Source organism: Bidens hawaiensis, unplaced genomic scaffold (assembly GCF_021521415.1).
Source record: "Bidens hawaiensis isolate Kalapana, Puna unplaced genomic scaffold, B.hawaiensis_p1.1 tig00023656_1, whole genome shotgun sequence".
Taxonomy (NCBI): Eukaryota; Viridiplantae; Streptophyta; class Magnoliopsida; order Asterales; family Asteraceae; genus Bidens; species Bidens hawaiensis.
In genome coordinates this window covers 333,009-353,815 of record NW_027493716.1, presented here as the reverse complement: position 1 = coordinate 353,815, position 20,807 = coordinate 333,009, and the positions used below count along the sequence as shown (strand labels likewise).

General features: G+C 36.7%; 1 pseudogene; it reads left to right on the top strand.

The window, feature by feature from the left end:
* Positions 1–4,093: 4,093 nt before the first annotated feature.
* On the top strand, positions 4,094–7,835 carry LOC143567859 (D-2-hydroxyglutarate dehydrogenase, mitochondrial-like; annotated as a pseudogene).
* The last annotated feature ends 12,972 nt before the right edge of the window (positions 7,836–20,807 follow it).

The following is a 20,807-nucleotide window of genomic DNA, read 5'->3' as shown; positions in this document are numbered from 1 at the left end:
ATTATTCGTTTATAATATTTATATATTATTTTGGATTTTAATTTTATTTATTTTAAAGAAGTTAATAATATAGTTATGATTTGATGATGAAAGAGTTTTACAAATAAATGAGACGTTATAACCCGTTTTAAAAGCTATATGGGTTTGATGAGACCCATGAACCGTTTATTTTTTTTACCATAAATTTTTTTCTTAATTGTAAATAATAATTTTTTTTATTAAATCGGTTATTAATTTTGAGCATATCCCTATTTTTTATTTTTTAGGATTTCATATTTTATATTTTGTTAGATTAATTTTTAATTATGAGATGTAATAAACCGTTTAAGTGTATTTGGGTTTGGTGACACCTATACCCGTGAATTTGGGTCAAATGCATGAGAACACTCCATTTACAAATAAAGCAATCTAGTGACTCCATAAGGGATGGAGAGCGTCCAGAGCGCGACACGTATGATTTTAAATGTTTCGTTTATATATATTATAGATATATATACATAGGGTAAGGATCCTAAGAGAACCCTTTGCAAATTGAGAACTTTAAGAACCATTTTGGACCACTAAAACACATTTGAAAAATTATTTAAAAAAATCATAAAACAAAAAAGAAAAAAATTTTAAAAAAGTAAAAAACCAAAATTCTTATATTTCATTCCAGTTTCATTAAAAAAAATAAAAAATATTAAAAAATTTTTAAAAAAGTCGTATTATACACATATGTATAATTTTATTTAATCTTTAGTTACGTAACATACACATATGTACAGTATCATTTATCTTAAATTATAAAAATGTGTATAAAAAACATGTAAATGTACATATATGTATATATTATACATATATATATATATATATAATTTAGCTAAACCGAGTTTTTTTTTTATTTTTTTTATTTTTTTATGAAACCGGGATGTTAAAATAAGAATTTTGGTTTTTTTACTTTTTTCATTTTTGTGTTTTTTTTTATTTTATGTTTTTTTATTTTTGTTTTTTATGGTAAAAAATGGTTCTCAAAGTTCTCAATTTCAAAAAGGTTCTCTCATGATCCTGATCCTACATATATATACACACACACTTATATATATATATATATATATATATATATATATATATATATATATATAAAGTTTTTTCTTGCTGAAATATGTGAGTTTTAAGAACTCAATTTTGAACCACACATTTAATTAAATGATATGACATATGTGGCTGAGATTAAATTCAATTAAAAAATGAAGCAGGAGAGAGAATAAGTATTTTTGATAAGTAGACAAGTTTAAGTGTTAGTTACACATGTGTAAAAAGTCGATTCGGTGTGTAAAAAAATACCGTAATTTTTTGTACATCACTTACACTTACGTATTATACATGTGTAAAAAAATTCGAAACAAAAAAATTGTTACGTTTAGTTCTTTCGAGTTCTTAAAACTAAAAGTGGTTCTCAAAAGAAATCAATCCTATACACACACACACTTATATATATATATATATATATATATATATATATATATACTAGTTTAATCCCCACATGTTACGCGGGTCGCTTTTAGTTTTTTTTTTGTTTTCTCCATAAGCCTACTTACCTGCAGCAAAACATGTTATTATTATATTAAATGGTTACAATAAAAAAATTAATTAAAATTTAAATCCAAACAACGATATCTGCTATAGTATGGGGAATAATCAATACTAATCACACGAAAACTGCAAACTACAGTATAGCAACAATAAGAAAAGAAAAACATCAGATATCATAAAGTGTCATAAAACTCGAAATGTAGTACCTGGTTCGAACATCCATATGTTACGCAAAGCAAAAAAAATACTAAAATTATTCATTTTTTATTTGGTCCTTATATTTCCTAAAATAATATTAACGTGTCTTTGGTGGTGTCCATTAATCCGTTATCATACATCTATGGTTTTGTATTACATAAAATGTCAGGCTTTTCTTCGTTTAGGCTCGTTTTCGTTTTCTAGTCAACCAACAAACTTTAAACAACTTCATAACTCGAACGATTGCAAACCGCAGCTTTTTAATAGCAAATCAACACAAATGGTGCAAAAACAGAACGTTTCAGCATGTTTATCAGTTCGGTACGTTTCAGCACGTTAAACAGCTTGTTTCAGCGACTTTTAGCAGAAAATAGTGTATTTCATCACTTTTAAACATGTTTCAACACTTAAAACTGCCTGTTTCAGCACATAATCACACAATTCAGCACGTTTAGCTGCAAAAACAACGGTTTTGGCGCATTTTCAGCTCATTTCAGCAAGAAAAAACTTCGTTTATCTGCAGTTCTGCACTTAAACAGTGTGTTGCAGCAGTTTTAACAGCAATTCAACAAAGAATCAATAGGTTTTGGTAGGTTTAAACCTGTTTCAGCATTTAAAATTGCTCGTTTCAGCGCGTTTTTGACCAGTTTTGCTGCAATTCAGTACAATTTGGTTCATTTTGGCACGTTTCAACCAATTATCAGCAACGAATTAACAAAACAGATATGAACCAAACTTAGTCTAATGGTCATATTCAATTCTGCACTCTATCATATAAAAACAAATTACAATACACAAAAATATATCATAACTTTAACATATATTGATTAATTAAACACCAAAATTGCAAAATCATGTGGTACTTTAGATTATGACTTTTTTTAGAACAACGACTTTCTAATATATAGGCTATAGCACTCTCCAAATTTGGAAACCCCGATGCCCCACTCTGGTCAGACTATGTTGTCTTGACCGGCTCACGCTGGTTTCAAAGTTTGGCTTGGGCGTTCCCCTAGAAAACCATACTACCGACTGCCACTTAACATCCATTGTGCCACCACAAGAGCAGAAATCGTTGGCGTAACACACGGTGGGACGAAAACCTGGGTGGGCTCAGGGTTCAAACTAACAACCTTTGTACAAGGCCTAGCTCAAATCCTTCATTGCCAATATCCACCCAAATATGACACAAGTGGGATTCGAACTTGAGTCTCCATTGGGTAACCCAAGCCTCCTACCACTAGACCACAAGTGGGGGATTAAAACAATTATGACTTGAGTCTTGTCAATTTATATTTTTATTTATGAACTTGTATATTTATTAATAAACTGATTAAACTAAGTTTTTGAAAGCAGTGATGCTTGAGTAAGATAAAGAACTTGTTTTGGTACGACGACCTCCGCGTCTAATTAACCACATCAACAAATTAAACAAACATCACACTATATTCACTCAAGCATTTCATCAAACACCTAAAGTACATAAAACTTGTCTAGTTTACATTTTTACAAAACTATTCAAAACAGTTACAATAATCAAACATTCATATAAACCCAATCATTAGACTGGACCAATCTTGGCTTACAGCTGAAATATATATGTGGACACAATCCAAGTTCATGTTCATAACTAACATCAAAATGGAATCGAATATCCGTATGAATTTAACTAAAATCAGGTTTAGTGAGATTTTTACACCCTATTTAAAATAGGTTATAATAAATAAATCCATAACTTGAATAAGAAAACAGTGGTTATAGTTACAACCTAGGTAATTTACATAATCTAAAAAACTAACCACAATCAAACCTTATCTTTTGCTGTTAGGGTTTGTGACGGGTCGATTAGAGAATCCGGTTAGGAATAAATCGAATCACCACAAAAAATGAATAATAACATAGAAGATGAAGATGGATTATGGATTGGGGAACCCTAGAGATAGATAGATAGATAGATATTTATTTTGTTTTTATTTTACATCTAACCCGTTTTGATGAATTTAGTAACAATACCCATGGAACATGACCCGCAAGTTTTAAAGGAGGAAATGAATGAGAAGCAAGTAATTTAGCGGCACGAGAGGGGAGAGTGACTTGAGGCCTCCAAATGTAATAGGAAACCTTTCATCTTCTGCCTTTCTCTCTCTCTCTGAGACGCCGGTAAATTAATCTGATTGTCGGCTGGCCACATAACTCAGCGAAACTCTCCTGCCGGCCGGCCACATAATTCGGTCGGAGACACTCCGTATGCCCCCACGAATAACGTGGCCTCCCTGAATTAAACTAATGTTCGGTTTCATTAAACATTCATTCAATTGAACGCCGTGTATTTCAATCCTATTGCTTCAAGCGACCACCATTGCAACCGCATGAAACCACGGCCCGCCTCCGTCGACCAAAAACGCATACAAGTATTTTATCCTAATCTTTTAGGGTTGGTTTGTGTTATAGTTTTATGTTCTTAATTCATAGGTTTTCTCAATGTCTTTTTGTTACCAAATAAAGGGTTTGCTCTGCACCATCAACAATCGATTCCAATGCAAATGATAACAGACTTTATTTTTAAAGGTCATCAATCCCACTCTCGCCCCTTCATCATCCACAAGGTTAGTGCCCTAAATGATTTTGTAAAATCAATTAAATGTTGTTTAGGCAACTGATCACAAAAGGTGATTATAAGATATTCTTTAATTACTCCTGAAAGTCTTGTTTTTAGCCCATTGCTTGATTGGTAACTTTAGTGTCTCAAGTTTAATTTCTTTTTTCAACTTTTTATTATTTTTATTCATTTGGTGATGGGTTATTTATAAGGTTGTGATTTTTATCTTTCTTTTGGAAAATAGATATTTATGTTAGTCTGTGAGTCTGAGTCGCGTGTAATGATTGCAGTTATCTCAAATTCTTGAGTATTGCAATTCGAGACGTTTGGCAGTTGTTCCTCAAGGTGGAAACACGGGTCTTGTTGGAGGAGGTGTGCCTGTGTTTGATGAGATTATTATTAATACCCGGCGTATGAATAACATTATTTCCTTTGATGAGGTAGGTAGGTCTGTCCTCTCATATTATTAATCCAAAGCTTTTAGTTAGTCATATGTTTGTAAAAGTATGCGACTTTTAATATCTTTGCAGGTCAGTGGTGTACTGGTATGTGAAGCAGGATGTATACTGGAAAATCTCATTTCTTTCCTAGACAAACGAGGGTAAGACCGTACTTTGCAGTATGAAAAGTCATTCGCTTATTATTATTATTATTATTATAATTATTATGAATATTAGTATCCTATTAAACAATATGGTGAGGGCGTGAGGCATTTTAATTTGTGTCTTGTTTCAGATTTATTATGCCATTAGATTTAGGTGCAAAGGGAAGCTTCCAAATTGGTGGAAATATTTCTACGAACGTTGAAGGGTTGCGTTTAATGCGTTATGAATCTCTTCACGGAACCGTTCTTGGTTTGCTTTTTTCATTTAATTTCATTTAAAGTTTGAAAATTTTGTAGATTTAAACAGTAATGTTTCAGGGCTTAAGGTTGTTTTGGCGAATGGTAGTGTGATTGATATGCTCGGGACTTTGCGAAAAGATAATACTGGCTATGATTTGAAGCATTTGTTTATAGGTGTGACACAATTTTAATACTTTATATATAATCATCACAATTATAGTGTATAAGTATATTATTATTTGGCTGATATAATGTTATTGTATCTATTTACAGGAACTGAAGGGTCTTTGGGTATCATAACAAAGGTTTCAATACTCACACCTCCAAAGTTGTCTGCAGTAAATATAGCTTTTCTTTCTTGTGAAGATTATATCAGTTGCCAGGTAAAATATTATTTTTTTACTGATATATTATACATGCTAAAACTAAATTATTTACAGATTTAATCAGTTACTTATGTTTGCTGTCAGAAACTTCTATTTCAAGCTAAAAGAAGACTTGGTGAAACATTATATGCATTTGAATTTCTTGATGCCCAAGCAATGAATATGGTAAATCATCACCCGAGTGAATTTCTTTAAATTGTCTGCTACTTTTGGCTAAAGCTATCACATTTAACTGTAAAATGCAGTTTATTATTATTGGTATTATTATTATTATTGTTGTTATTATTATTATTATTATTATTACTATTATTGGTGTTTTATAGGATCTTCACCATCTAGACGGTGTCTGGAATCCATTACCATCCTTAGGGATGGCAAAAATCCCCGAATCCGACGGGGAAACCCGAAAACCGGCTTATTTCGGGTCGGGTCGGGTTTTGTTTTTTTCGGTTTCGGGTCGGGTTTCGGAGATTGTTTCGGGGATTGTTTCGGGTTCGGGTTCGGGTTCGGGTTTGGGTACCCCCGCCCCGACCCGCCCCGATATAATATATATAAATATAAATAAAAATAATATATATATACATATATTAAAAACCTAAACCTAACAATCTCAAATCTAAACCTAACAATCGTGAATCGCCGTCCACTGTCTCAGTACCTAAACCACCAATCCACCGTGCACCACCAATCCACCACCAATCCACCGCCAATCCACCACCAGTGCACCAGTGCACCACCAATCGGCAGTCCGCAGCACCAGTGCACCACCAATCGGCAGTCCGCAGCACCAGTGCACCACTCAATCTGCAGCACCAGTGCACCACCAATCGGCAGTCCGCAGCACCATCAATCTGCAGCACCAGTGCGCCACCGCCATTCCGCCCCCGATTCACTCAATCGCCGTCTGCACCACCATCACCATCCACTCAATCGCCCCGTCTGCACCACCGGACCACCCTCCTCCTCCTCGTTCTCATCCTACCACTCTACCAGGCTACCACCTGTAATGTAAGATCCCTAATTCTCTTATCGGTTTCGGGTTTTCGGGTTTTCGGGTTCGGGGACGGGGCGGGTCGGGGGGGTACAAAAAACCAAACGGGGAATCCCCGAATTAAACCCGACGGGTAATGGGGCGGGTACGGGGATGGTTTTTGGTTTCGGGTTCGGGTTCGGGTTAAGCAAAACCCGCCCCAAACCCGCCCCGTTGCCATTCCTAACCATCCTCAATTTATAACTTCTATGTTCTCATTGAGACGAAAGGAAGCAATGAATTAAATGACAAGTACTTTAATACTATATAATTTCAATTGTTTTAATTTGACCAGTCAATAAACTTATTAGTAATATTTCTAAAGTGATTTGAACTCACATTTTAAGGGAGAAACTTGAGGCGTTTCTTCTTCACGCTATGGAAAGTGGTCTGGTATCTGATGTTGCCCTTGCATAGGATTTTAGTCAAGCATCATCATTTTGGCGTATTCGTGAGGTTTGAGACCCGACGATTATATTTTATATCATCACTTTTAATATTTATACACTTGTGTACAGGGTATTTCAGAAGTATTAATGAAAGCTGGAGCTGTATACAAGTATGATCTGCCAATACCTAATGATAAGATGTATGATCTTGTTGAGGAGATGCGCACACGTCTCGGTAGCCATTATGATTTAGTTTGTTATATATATGCTAGTAAGTTATCTCAGTCTATTTGAATAACATAAATGAATAGGTGATGCTGCAAATGTAGTGGGATACGGTCATCTTGGGGATGGTAATCTCCATTTAAATGTGTCGGCTCCACAGTATGATGACGATGTAAGATTCATTTTCTTGCTTCATAAAAGTATAAAGATAAGATTTTTTTTCTGAGTTTTATATAAAATGTGCAGATTTTAGCACAGATTGAACCTTTTGTGTATGAATGGACGTCCCGTCATCGTGGGAGTATTAGTGCTGAACACGGGTGAGGTCTGATGAAAGCTGAAAAGATCTACTACAGCAAGTCTTCTGAAACTGTAAGTCTACTTTATTATTATTTTTATTATTATTATTATTATTATTATTATTATTATTATTATTATTATTATTATTATTGTATTAGTATAATAGATAATTAGTTAAAACAAAGTTTCACTTGTACAGGTACAATTTATGGCTTCAATCAAGAAACTATGGGACCCTAATGGAATATTGAATCCTTACAAAGTTATCCCATCATCGTTGGTATCCTAATTCAGGTCAGAGACTTTATTATTATTATTATTATTATTATTATTATTATTATTATTATTATTATTATTTTAGTTTGTGTTTTACCGAAGGGTGTTTAGATACTTGAAAAATAGTTTGAGTAGTTCTGTTGAAGTGTGACAATGAAGGTCTGCTTACTGGTTTTAGAAATGTGCAGGATGTACATACGAAAGCACAACCAAGCATATGCAAGCTTCCATTGAGCACATGTTAGATTTATAAGTTAAATGATAACAATTAAAGATGGTTCTTAAAATTATTTTTTGTTTGTTTTTTTTTATATTTTGCTTTATTTTATTTTATTTTATTTTGAATCCTGTGAGGGATTGTGTTAGACATTGTTGTGAACAGAAAGGAGACAAAAACCATGATATAAATGGATATTTTAACCCAAATTTGTTGACGGTCCAAGTGTGTTTAGCAAAGATGCAAGATGAATTTGTGTTTATTTTAGGAATTAATAATTAGCTTATGTTTTGTATTACATAGTTGTTGAACTTAGAATAAAACCGACACTTGGAACTTTAAACAGTATTGTTTTACAATTCTATTATTCTCAACTTTGTTTCATTCTACTTTGGATTTGCGAATTTAAGACCACCTTAACATACTTAGTTTGGTTTGTCCACAACCTGCTCGATCGCTTCATTGTTTTTAGTTATTTATTATTCCTATTCTGCATTACACTAGACATATTTGCTTGCATATCACCCTGGTTAGTACTTATTGTATAAGTTTTACAATTAGGTCTTCTGGATTTAACAATGCCTTAACATACTCACGTTGGTTTGCCCACACCATGTTTGATTTTATGGCTCATCTATGTGAAATTAAACCTATCGTGCTTATATTTGGACCCTTTGTTGTCGAGGTATGCTACAACTTGGCCGATAGACTTTCTAACCACTTGTCAACAAATTTCACATGTTCACTAATACATGATCATCAACAGTTTTGTAATGTAATGTGATAGCTCATGGCTTAAAATCTTGTTAGATTGGTTCACAGTACCTAATTCTGAGTGGGTGAGACCAAAATAGGTAACCGGTTGCTGTTTATAAACTCTTTATCTGATTTTGTTCATTCGGGTTTCCTTAATTACCTATGCTTAAATAATAGAATCTTTACTTTTAAGCATTTGAACTGTAAGGCCCCGTTACCGGTAGCCCTACTTTAGCGTCGGATTTACTCATAAACGCAGTTCTTATAAATCAGAGTTAATTAAAACTTTTCGCGGAATATAAAACATCATCCTTCTTTACAAAACATTAAATCTTTTCTTTGATATTATAACCCAAAACATTATATTTAAAACATCTTCTCTTCTGTCTTCGGATGCCAGCCGTTCAATCAATGCCATGTGCCGTCCTCATGCTAACTCTATAATCAGCTCACCTGCGTGCATACTAAAAGTCAGCTACGCTGAGTGAGTTCTAGTTAATCAAGCAACTTATCATACAACCACTACATGCAATTATATACGTATCCGAAGACACATAGCCCACTATCTAACCTGCTCACCTTACCACTTAGCCTCTTATGTACCCCTAAAGCTTAGCCACTTTAATAACGAATAACGTTATGCCACTTTGCCACTTTAATAACGTACAACGTTATGCCACTTTGCCACTTTAATAACGAAGTCACGTATAGGCTTACCCTACCACGTACCATCGTCATGCCACTAACACTCTTACTAGACCCTTGCCACTTCTAACACACTCTACCTCTACTTGTCTACATCACACTTCGTATCAGTTCATCATTTACATAATAAGCAAGTCACATCATAGCATTCATACACACTAACAACCACTTGACAATCATTATCCTTGGTGATACGTGCAATATCCGAAAATCGTTCACGTACCGACAAGCATTATATAATAGCTACCTCGTATAACATCTATAGCATACACTTACCACTTAAGGTAAGTGTATTCACACTTCACATCGAGTATGCACACAACCCCGAAAACATAACAAGGAAATGGGGCTAGAAACTCACCTGATTTCAGTAACTTCTTCTGCTACTGGTTATTCCTCCTCGAGCTGTGCGCGTCTAACTCGGGTCGAAAATCAATTCTTCTTCTTGGTTTAGGCTTAGAGAGAGAGTAGGATGAGAGAGAGCTAAGTGTGTGTTTTGGGTGGTGTATGGAGTATGAGAAATGAATGATAATTGGGTGATTAAGGCTTTTATAATTATGGATCATGGGCTTAAGCCCATGGTCTCATCCTTCTTTCCTTCATGACCCAAGTTCCATAACCAATATCCATTAACCAACACTAGCCCGACCCATACTAGCTCCTACTCTATTTATTTATTTCTCCGCTTACTCGAGTAAACTTCCCCTCCACTATTAAATAATATAATTAACATTATCTTAGAAATTTCGGGGTGTTACATGAACTTTGCAATTGTAAAATGGTTGTAGATGATCAATCAGAAACGAGTGTCAAGAGTATTTCTAGAAAGGAAAACCGAGGGTTCGGTTTGATATCGTTCCATTTAGTGGATAACGATCAGGTTAAATTTCAAGAATTCGTGCCTGCTTCGTTGCCGAAGGTTAAAAAATATAAACATGTCTATTTACTTTCCAGATTCATAGGTGTTAAATGTCCTCGTTACAAATAACTCTTTTTTATACACACATAGATGATAAACTTGAAAATTTTACCTCATTGTTCATGGTTTTTGATTATTTTGCAGAAGGCTAAGCAGTATCATAAGCAAAATCAAAGATGATTCAAGTTCTTTAGCTTTTGCAAGACTCTTAACCTGCAAAAGATATATGAGCAAACACACACAAATCAATGAGTGTGAAAACTATGCGGACAAAATTAAATAATGACTAAATAGCCAATTTGAAGAATTTAATTTTATTATTTACCACCAATTAGATTAGAGGGTAGACCAGACGAATAGATTACTTGCACCAAGTTGAATTCTTGAAATCATAGTAACCCTAAACACATAATAAATCAAAATCAAGAGTGAGAAAGAAAACCACCCAAAATCCAAGCCAATCAATTAAGAAACACATACCAGCAGCAAGTTAGTCCATCGTCACCAAACCACACTTCCGAACAAACTTTCTGGCCTCTCGCCATCGATGTGTTGAAGAAGCTTCGCTGGTAGTCCAACATCATCGCCGGTCCACACTGTAAGACTTTCATCCGCCGATTGAACCACAATAAAATCTTCGGTCGACATTCCATCCAATTCCAGTACGGCCCACTCGATTAAAAGCTCAATTTCAACAAAGGACAGTATATCGATTAGGGTTAAGAGATGTATAAATAGGATGATGATAATGGTCGTTTAAGTGATAACTTATGGCCAAGATTTCATCTAAGAGAGTTTCTAGGCTGAGATTTAAGAAAAAAGAAGTTGTAGCTTTCTCTAGCAATATAATATTTCATTTTAGGTTTAAAAGACGGGGTAAGAGAAAATGAGATGGGGGAGAGAGAGATGCAAAAGATGTTAATTTCAGTTGTCTTGGGTGGATTCAAATTTCTAACTCTGTTCCCTACTTCAATCCCTCCAATTAAAAAAATCGCCCTAAAATCAGTAGGGGGGCGGTGTGGTCACCGGCCATCGCCTGAATTCGCTCAAAGATGGCGCCCACTACGGGTGGCCTAAGAGAGAGAGAGAGTGTGTGTGTGAGGATAAGGCCACCCGTAGTGGGTGACCTCTTCCGGCGAAATTTGGGCGATAGGGGCGACAACAACGTACCAGTTAAACATCATGTAAAGGTTAAAATTATAAGACCCAAGTGTCAAGTGTCATATTAAGTTATTTATAATAAAGCTCTAGCGAATAAGCGTCCTATAAAACATATGTTTTATGACTATAATATCAAGTGTCCTATCACGGTGTACTATAATAACACCACAATGATTTAGCGTCCTATAAAGGTTGAAGTTATCAGACTCAAGTGTCGAGTGTCCTGTTAAGTTATGTTATAATAAAACTCTAGCGAATAAGCGTCCTATAAACCAGATGTTTTATACTAAAATATCAAATGTCCAATTACGGTGTATTATAATAACACCAAAATGATTATGCATCTTATAAAGGTTAAAGTTACATGACCATAGTGTAAAATGTCCTATTAAGTTATGTTCTTATATGACTTCGACTAGAAAGGGTCCTATAATACCGAACATTTATGACTTAACTACAAAGTGTCCTACTAAGTTATGTTATAATAAGACATCCAGTGATAAAGTGTCCTATTACATTACCACATAATGTGACACCAACAACTACATGTCTTATAGATTACTTTATTAGGATTTACATTTTAAGTGTCTTATTAAGTTATGTGATAATACGACCCCAAAGAACCATCCATCCTATTAAATAACTTTTTAGGACACCGGTTCTGTAGCGTATATTGTAAAAGGACCCCAAATGTTCATTTGTCCTATTAAATATATTTTAGAACCCTATTTTACAAGCGTCCCACACAAAAGGTCCTAAAAAGCCCTTTTTGTTGTAGAGTTTGCTTTGTATGCTTCCGCATTCGGAGAGGTCCAACATAATCTCAGTCTAGTATGATCATACGCCGGTCGTTATAGCCTTTGTGCTTCTCGACATCTCAGTTATACTTGCTCATTTGGTTATTTTGTTATTCTCATATGATTTGTTGCAGCTACATATTTTTATTATATATACTATATGTACAACTAAACTGGTGTGTTGCTCACTCAACATGTGTAGTTGACAAAATTCTATTTTATACGCATATGCAGGTTATCGCTTGAATTAGTTGCAAGACTTTGTGAAGATATAGTGAAGAATTATGTTAGAAAAGATAAAATCAAGAATTAAATTTTTGTTTATTGTTTGTTTAATGAGTTATATTTTGTATTTGATTTATTTGGAAATTGAATAAAATTAATAGATATTGTCATATAAATATTGCATGATAGTACCTTGAGAGCTGTGGCAATCAGTTCGCGCCCCGGCATTTCCGCCGTAGGTTGGGGTGCGACAAGAATTTCGTATTAGCCTGGAAACGGGCGCATTGACAGACAACATACATGATGTCAGGATGATTGGCGGTGAGATACATCAGGGATCCGATCATTGACCGATAGTAAGTTTGATCTACGGGATTCCCTTCAGGATCAGATGAAAGAAGAGGTCTTTCCGCCATAGGGGTTTCCGCGCTTTCAGAATCTTGAAACTTGAACTTTGCAAGCATGTCTTCGACATATTTTCCTTGATGTAGCAGAATTCCCGTTGAACTCTGACGAACCTGTAATCCCAAAAAAGTTGACATCTCCCCCTAACGAACTCAATTCAAATCTCTTCTTCATAACTTCTTCAAATTCTTAAAATTCAGAACATAGTGTTGTACTGGTAGACCCGAAGATGATGTCCTCTACATAAATCTGAACCAAGATCAGAGCTTTCCCAATAGTTTTAAGGAACAGTGTCTGATCGATGGTTCCTCTCTTGTACCCATGCCCCAGTAGGTGAGCCGTCAAAGTTGCATACAATGCCCGAGGCGCTTGGTGAAGACCATAAAGGGCTTTGTCAAGATTGTAAAAATGAGTTGGATGCTTTGAATCAACAAAAACTGGTGCCTGATCCACATAAATATCCTCCTTGACTTCTCCATACAAAAACGTTGTCTTGACATCCATCTGGTAAACCGTGAATCCCATGTAGGAAGCATATGCCAGAAAAATCCGAATGGACTCAAGTCGAGCCACAGGAGCGTACACTTCGGTGTAGTCTAAAACTTCAACCTGACGAAAACCACGACCTATGAGCCGCACTTTGTTTCGAACAATAACACCAGTATCATCTTTCTTGTTATGGAAAAACCATCTTGTATCTAACGCTTTATTTCCAACGGGCAGCTCAAGCAATCTCCAAACCTTGAGTTTTTCAAACTGATTCAATTCCTCATGCATGGCATCCACCCAGCTTGGCTCTTGTAGCGCCATTTTAACTAACTTAGGCTCAATCTCAGAGATGAAACAAGAAAATAAACAACTGTTGATGTGGCTTGTCTGACTTCTGGTTGACACGCTTGTTTCAAGAGGACCTATGACATTCTCGATAGGATGATCTCGTTGAATTCTTGTCGGAATTGATTCCGGGAACAGAGTTGGTAGAAGGTAAATTTGTTGGATCTTCCAGGATTTCAAAAAGAGGGTTCTTCCATCCAGATGTCTTCGTACTATGTGAGTACAAAGTACTGGCAATGTACTCATTTGGTATGACATCTGGGATTAGAGTGCTTCCAAATATTTGACGAATAGCATTCTCCTCCTCAACTGGTGAGGCATCGGCTGCAGGCTCTGGTGAAGACACAGTCTCAGTAACACTTTCTTGTTGGCTAGCTGACAATGGCTGAGTAGCGTCCAATGATTCTGACAGATCAATACTCAACACTGGAGACATATGAGAGTCAGTAGGAATGTCTTCTTCCTCATCAATAGAATTTGCAGCACCAGCACTTGAATTTTCTACGTCAACGACTGGAAACACATTAAATGGCTTAAACAGTTCATTATAATCAAATAACCAGTCAGGACCGACAAGAGCATCAGTCTCATTTTTTTCTAGCCAGCGCACATCATAAGATTCCACTATCTGCTTCGTTGACTTGTTGTAAACCCTGTAGGTGATACGACCAGCATATCCAACTAAGTAACAGTCATCGGCTTTGGCTCCAAACTTTGGAGTTGTTTAAAGATTCAGCATAGTACATGGACATCCAAAGGCTCGAAAGTGTGCAACCATGGGCTTGTGATCGTAAACAACCTCAAAAGGAGTCTTCATTTGAGATTTGTTTATCAGCACTCGATTTTGAACATAACAGGCCGTGTTAACAACTTCAGCCCAGAAGAACAAAGGTATTTTTGAATCACACAACATAGTTCTTGCCTCCATGATAAGAGTTATGTTCCTTCTCTCAGCAACTCCATTTTGTTGCGGTGTGCAAAGTGAGATGTACTGTCGAAGCACCCCCTTTCGGCACAAAAGTTATTCAATGTTGAGTTCTTGAATTCCGTGCTATTGTCACAGCGAATACTGTTGGTACATGATGTCAGTAGTTCAGTATCGAGTGTCTGTAATAGTGTTAGTTGGTTTTGTTATGAGTTGATTAATGTGTTTCACAAGTTCGCTCATCATAGGCGAACTTGTGGTTTAAGCGAAGTTACTGACAACTTCGCCTAACATGTTAGGCGAAGTTGTCGTATGATATATATGTTTAGCTGCGGCTAGGTTTAGATGTAGTTTGTTTAGTACGTGTAATTGGTGATTGACACATCACGTGTTATTGGTTGCAATACAACGTGTTCTTTGTTTATTGTAACGTGTGTTTGCTTGTGTTTAACGTATATCAATTCTACGCTCGTATCGTCTTACGTAGGGATTCCGCACCTACGTAGAACGGGATATTTCCGTGTAGATCCGGCTGGGAACCTACAATTGGTATCAGAGCATTTGCTCGTGATTGTGTGGTTCGGGATTATCACACGGGTGTAGAAATCGTTCCGTTCGACTATTCGCGGGACGAGTTTACGTTGAAATATCGAGTTTTCGTGTCCTACTCACCTCCCTCCATCAAAATTAACCCATTACACCTTCGATTACCTCGCAAAACGTCAAAATCAAACCTGCAAAAACGTTGTGTTCATCAGGCGAAGTTGCCGCCACTGTTTGTAGGGTTTAGGCGAAGATATAAGGTTAAGCGAAGTTATTAACAACTTCGCCTACCTCACAAGTTCGCTTAACTTAAGCGAAGTTATCCACAACTTCGCCAAATCAGGCGAAGTTGAGAAGAAAGCGAAGTTGAAAAATCAAGCGAAGTTAAGACTTAAGTGAAGTTAAGTTTAACTTCGCCTACTGGTACTATTCAGAAAAATTAAAAATTTTTTTTTGGGTTTCTTTGTGTTTTCGTTTCGTACTTCTATAAAAGATGACTTCCATAAATATTACGGAACTGGTAAAAATGGAGGTGGAAGCAGGTTCAGCTACTAAAGCACCGAAAATGCTTAAGGGAACCGATTTCGTGGCTTGGAAAGATCGGTTTGAGCAGTATGTGAAATATCAAGATGCTAAGATGTGGGTGTGCATTCAAGATGGATACATTCCACCAACGGCCTTGTTTGAGGGTCGTGATCAAATTAAGAAGTACAATAAAATGGAAGAAGAAGAAAAAGAGATGTATGAGGCTGAAAGCAAAGCTCATGCTGCGATAACAATGGCTCTTCCACAAGAGATTCTTCACACCTTCAGGAAATATAAAACCGCCAGAGAGCTATGGGAAGCGCTTGAAAACCGATATGAAGGTAATGTGGGGATACGTGCATCCAAGATTAAGCTACTCAAAACCCAATTCTCGGTGTTCAAGTATTTGAAGAATGAATCACTTGATGATATCATCACAAGATATTATCACCTGATGACCGAACTCAGCAATTATTTCATTGTTTACAAAGAAGAAGAGATCGTAGAAAAACTTCTTGATGCACTCCCATCGAAATGAGAAATGTACACTGTCTTGATGAGAGAAGATAAAGAGTTTGCCAACATTGACTTGGAAACAGCAGTCAATAAACTACGAACTTTTGAACTTAACATGGTTCGAAAAGAGACACCAACTGATCAGGTTCAGGATCCGGGAATGTATGGTGCGAAAGTTAATTCAAGTTCAAGTTCAAAGTCAGAATCATCTGCTTACTACTCAAAGGGAGACTCGAGCGCTAACTCAACTCATGAAGGTCATGTAACTCTCAACATGGATGGTGATGTGTGTTTCGTAGCTGGTGGAACAAATGCTTCTAAACCTCAAGCAACAAAGGGTAGTTTTTCCTCAAGTGTTCCGAACAACAAATACTCTCAGATGCCCATGAGTGTTAAATCTGCTGAACAGCAGTTTGCTCTCTATGCGTCTTTCGTTGCTTCTTATGAAAACTACATCAAAGGAAAAATAGTCGATCCCGCAACTTTGGATGAAGACTATGATCAGATTGATGCTGATGATCTAGAAGAGATGGATCTGCAGTGGCAGATGGCAATGATAGTAAGAAGAGTTAAAAGGTTTATGAAGAAGACTGGTAGAAAATTCGTTGGTGAAAGACCAGGTTTTGATAAGTCAAAAGTCCGGTGTTATAACTGTCAACAGAATGGCCACTTTGCTAAAGAATGCACAAATGACAGAGTAGAACGCAGTCAAAACAGGTCTACACAACAGAGTGGTGGTGGTAGTGAAAATAAGGCTATGGTATATAGACACAATAGCGGGTATAACTGGAATCTACAAGTTGAGGAAGACTTCGAACAGGCAAATTTGGTGAACATCGAAACTGCAGGAAGTGAGAAAGTGACTGGAGAAAATCAAGCTTACATGGCAGAAGTGAACGATCAGCTTTCTGAGGTAAGCTTACATGGCAGAAGTAAACTCCCTTGTACGAAATGTGAAAATCTGTCTGAACAATTGAAAACAATAACTGATCAGTTTGTTAGTTTGGATGCTCAATTTAAAACATTAAAAGAAGATCATCATTACACTAAAACCAGAGAAAACAGTTACTCGGTAAAAGTAAAAGCTAGTGAAAAAGATATCAGAAGTCTTAAAGCCAGTCTAGCTGAAAAAATTCAAGTAATTGATCTTAGCTATGAAGTGTTATAAGAGAAAACCAAACTAATTGCTGAAAGGGATAAACAGATAGCTGATTACCAGGTGAAAGTGGTGGAACTAAACAGAAAGCTTGAGCAATTTAGAAATTCCTCTGCTATACTTGATCACCTCGTAAGTGATCAACGTTCCCCAGTTAAAAGGGGAGGAATTGGATATTCTGAAGTTCCACCACCTTATAATCATAACTATACGTATGATCCTAGTAATCAGAAATCTGTTGATGTTGAAATTGGTCAGACAGTTCCTGTTAAGGTTACGATTAAAGATCCAGAAGTTAGTAAAAGCGAAACGAGTAAGCCTGTTTCGAATGTTAAGATTTCTGTTCCTAGTTCTGTCTCATCAAATTCGGACAAAACATCCGAGTCTAGTGAGACAAAAGAAGAGGTAGTGTTACTAAAACATGGAGAGGACCATAAACCAACTGAAAAGAATTCTCCACTAAACCCGTATGTCCCACCATATGTTAGACAAACGGGCAGTAATGCAACCTCAACATCTAAAACAACTGTTGAGACGAAAGTTGAACACAGGTGTTGTTTCAGATGTAATCAAATAAGACACATGATTGCTGATTGCCCTCTAGATCAAAGATTCAGAGGTATGAGGCATCCGAAAACTGAGAATAAACCAAACCGTAATTATTATAATAGACAGAACGCAAATTTTCCAATGTTCAGACATTGGACTAAACCAAGATTTCAAAGATGTCAATCTCAGTTTTTCCCTGTTAACAACCAAACCATTGGGTACAATTCATTTAATTCACGAAGGTTTGGATGGCCCCATAGTCAATCTACAAGAAGGTATCCTTATAGGACTTATAAAAATCATACTAATACTAACTTTGGACAGCCAAAGTACGGGATGCCTTTTAACAGATTTAATCGACCCAAGACCAATAGGTCTTGGGTCCCCAGATTTTAATCCTTTGCTTTAATCGTACAGGAACAGTTGAACAGGGCTGCAAACAATCTATGGGTTGTGGATGGCGGCTGTTCCCGGCAAATGACTGGTAACAAGAATTTGTTACACGAATGGAAACCTGTTCAGGGAGGTTGAGTAAGTTTTGCTGGAGAGAGTGGTGGTAGAATTACTGGAATTGGGACGGTGACTAATGGTAAAATGAAGTTAGAAAAGGTGAATTTCGTTGAAGAGCTGAAGCATAATTTGCTAAGTGTGTCTCAGATCTATGACAAAGATTACACTGTGCACTTTACCAAAAATGAAGCGATTGTACTGTATCCTGGTTTCAAGATACCAGAGGCATGGATAGTGATGAAGGCTCCAAGGGAAAAGAATACATATGTAATGGACATGAGGTCGACTGAGATAGCAACAGAAGAATCATGTCTTCTGTCAAAAGCAACTGAATCGGAGTCCGAGTTATGGCATCGAAGAATGGGGCATATACATCTTCGAAAAATGAACTATATTGTCAAGAATGGGCTGGTGCTTGGTGTTCCCTTAAAAAATTTCAACTTTGAAGACCAATGCTTATCGTGCAAAAAGGGAAAGCAACACAAGAAACCTCATCACACCAAGAAGATCAATTCAATAGTCAGTACCCTAGACCTACTTCACATGGATCTCTTCGGTCCCGTGAATGTAAAAAGCCTAGGTGGAACATCGTACTGCTTGGTGATAACTGATGATTTCTCTCGATATTCTTGGGTATATTTCCTGAAGACAAAGGATGAAACGGTTCAGTTGGTAATTAACTTGATTACCAAGGTTGAGAATATTATGGGGAGAAAGGTTAAATACATCAGGAGTGACAATGGAACAGAGTTCAAAAACTATCAGATGGAGATATTCTGCTTACAGAGAGGGATAGACCACCAATACAGCGCTCCGTATACTCCGCAACAAAATGGGGTGGCTGAGAGGAAGAACAGAACGCTAATTGAAAGAGCCAGAACCATGCTGGCTGATGCTAAACTTCCTGTGGTTTTCTGGGCTGAAGCTGTTGCAACAGCCTGTTATATCCTTAATCGAGTTTTAACTGTTAAAAGATTGAATAAAACATGTTATGAACTTATGCATGGTAGAAAGCCTAACTTGAATGGTCTCGAACCATTCGGGTCCCCGTGTTCGATATTAAAGACGAACTCAAAATTTGGTGAGATAGCCGACGAAGGTATTTTAGTCGGATATGTTGTTGGGACACCCAACAGACGAGTCTTTAATTTATAGACCAGCAAGGTTGAGGTGGTGTGTAACACTGACATCACAAGTTACAAATCACCAAAACCAAGCACGGGACCCGCTGGGGCTTTCGATTATGATAAGCTTTTTAAATCTTTTAATTTGCCTTACTTGGATTGTGCAGAAGTTGATGAGAGAATAGCTACGAAGATTCTTTATGATGAGGAAGAAAATTTTGTGCAACGACCGCAGTACGATGAATGTCAACCTTCCTCGTCAACTGCTGTCGACACTCCTGCTGCTTCTACTGAAGACGAATTCTTCAATCTTTTTCACTCTCAGCAACAATCGCCCATTGATGAACTATCTTCGAACCTGGAAGACAATCTGCAAGTCAGTTCGGTTCCGACTACAGGAGTTCATAAATATCACCCTTTGGAGAACGTGATAGGTGATCTGTCTGATGGTGTACAAACAAGACGAAGCTTGAATGAGGACACCTGTGTTTACGCAAGTATCAAAGAAACAGGTATCATTAACGAGTGCTTGTACACCTGTTTCATTAGCCAGATTGAACCAAAGAACTATCAAATGGCTCTAAAAGACAGCTCGTGGGTCGAAGCCATGCAAGAAGAGTTAGCCCAATTCGAGAAGATGGAGGTTTGGAAATTGGTTGCAAAACCAAAAAATGTGCATGCGATTGGCACAAAATGGGTTTTCAAATGCAAGAGAGATGAAAAGGGATAATTATCAGGAACAAGGCAAGGCTGGTTGTAAAAGGTTTTAATCAGCAAGAAGGGATCGACTACAATGAAGTGTTTGCTCCTGTGGCGAGATTGGAAGCGATTCGTTTGTTTTTGGCATTTGCTGCACACAAGGAGATGAAGGTGTTCCAGTTAGACGTGAAAAGTGCGTTTCTTAACGGTAAAGTCGATGAGGTTGTGTACGTTGAGCAACCTCCAGGTTTTCCTGACCCAGACTTTCTTGATCACGTGTACAAGCTAAGTAAAGCGCTATATGGGCTACATCAGGCCCCTCGTGCCTGGTACGCAACTCTATCCGATTACTTGCTTGAGAATGGATTTGAAAGGGGAAAGATCGATAGCACACTGTTCGTTAAGAGAAAAGGAAGAGA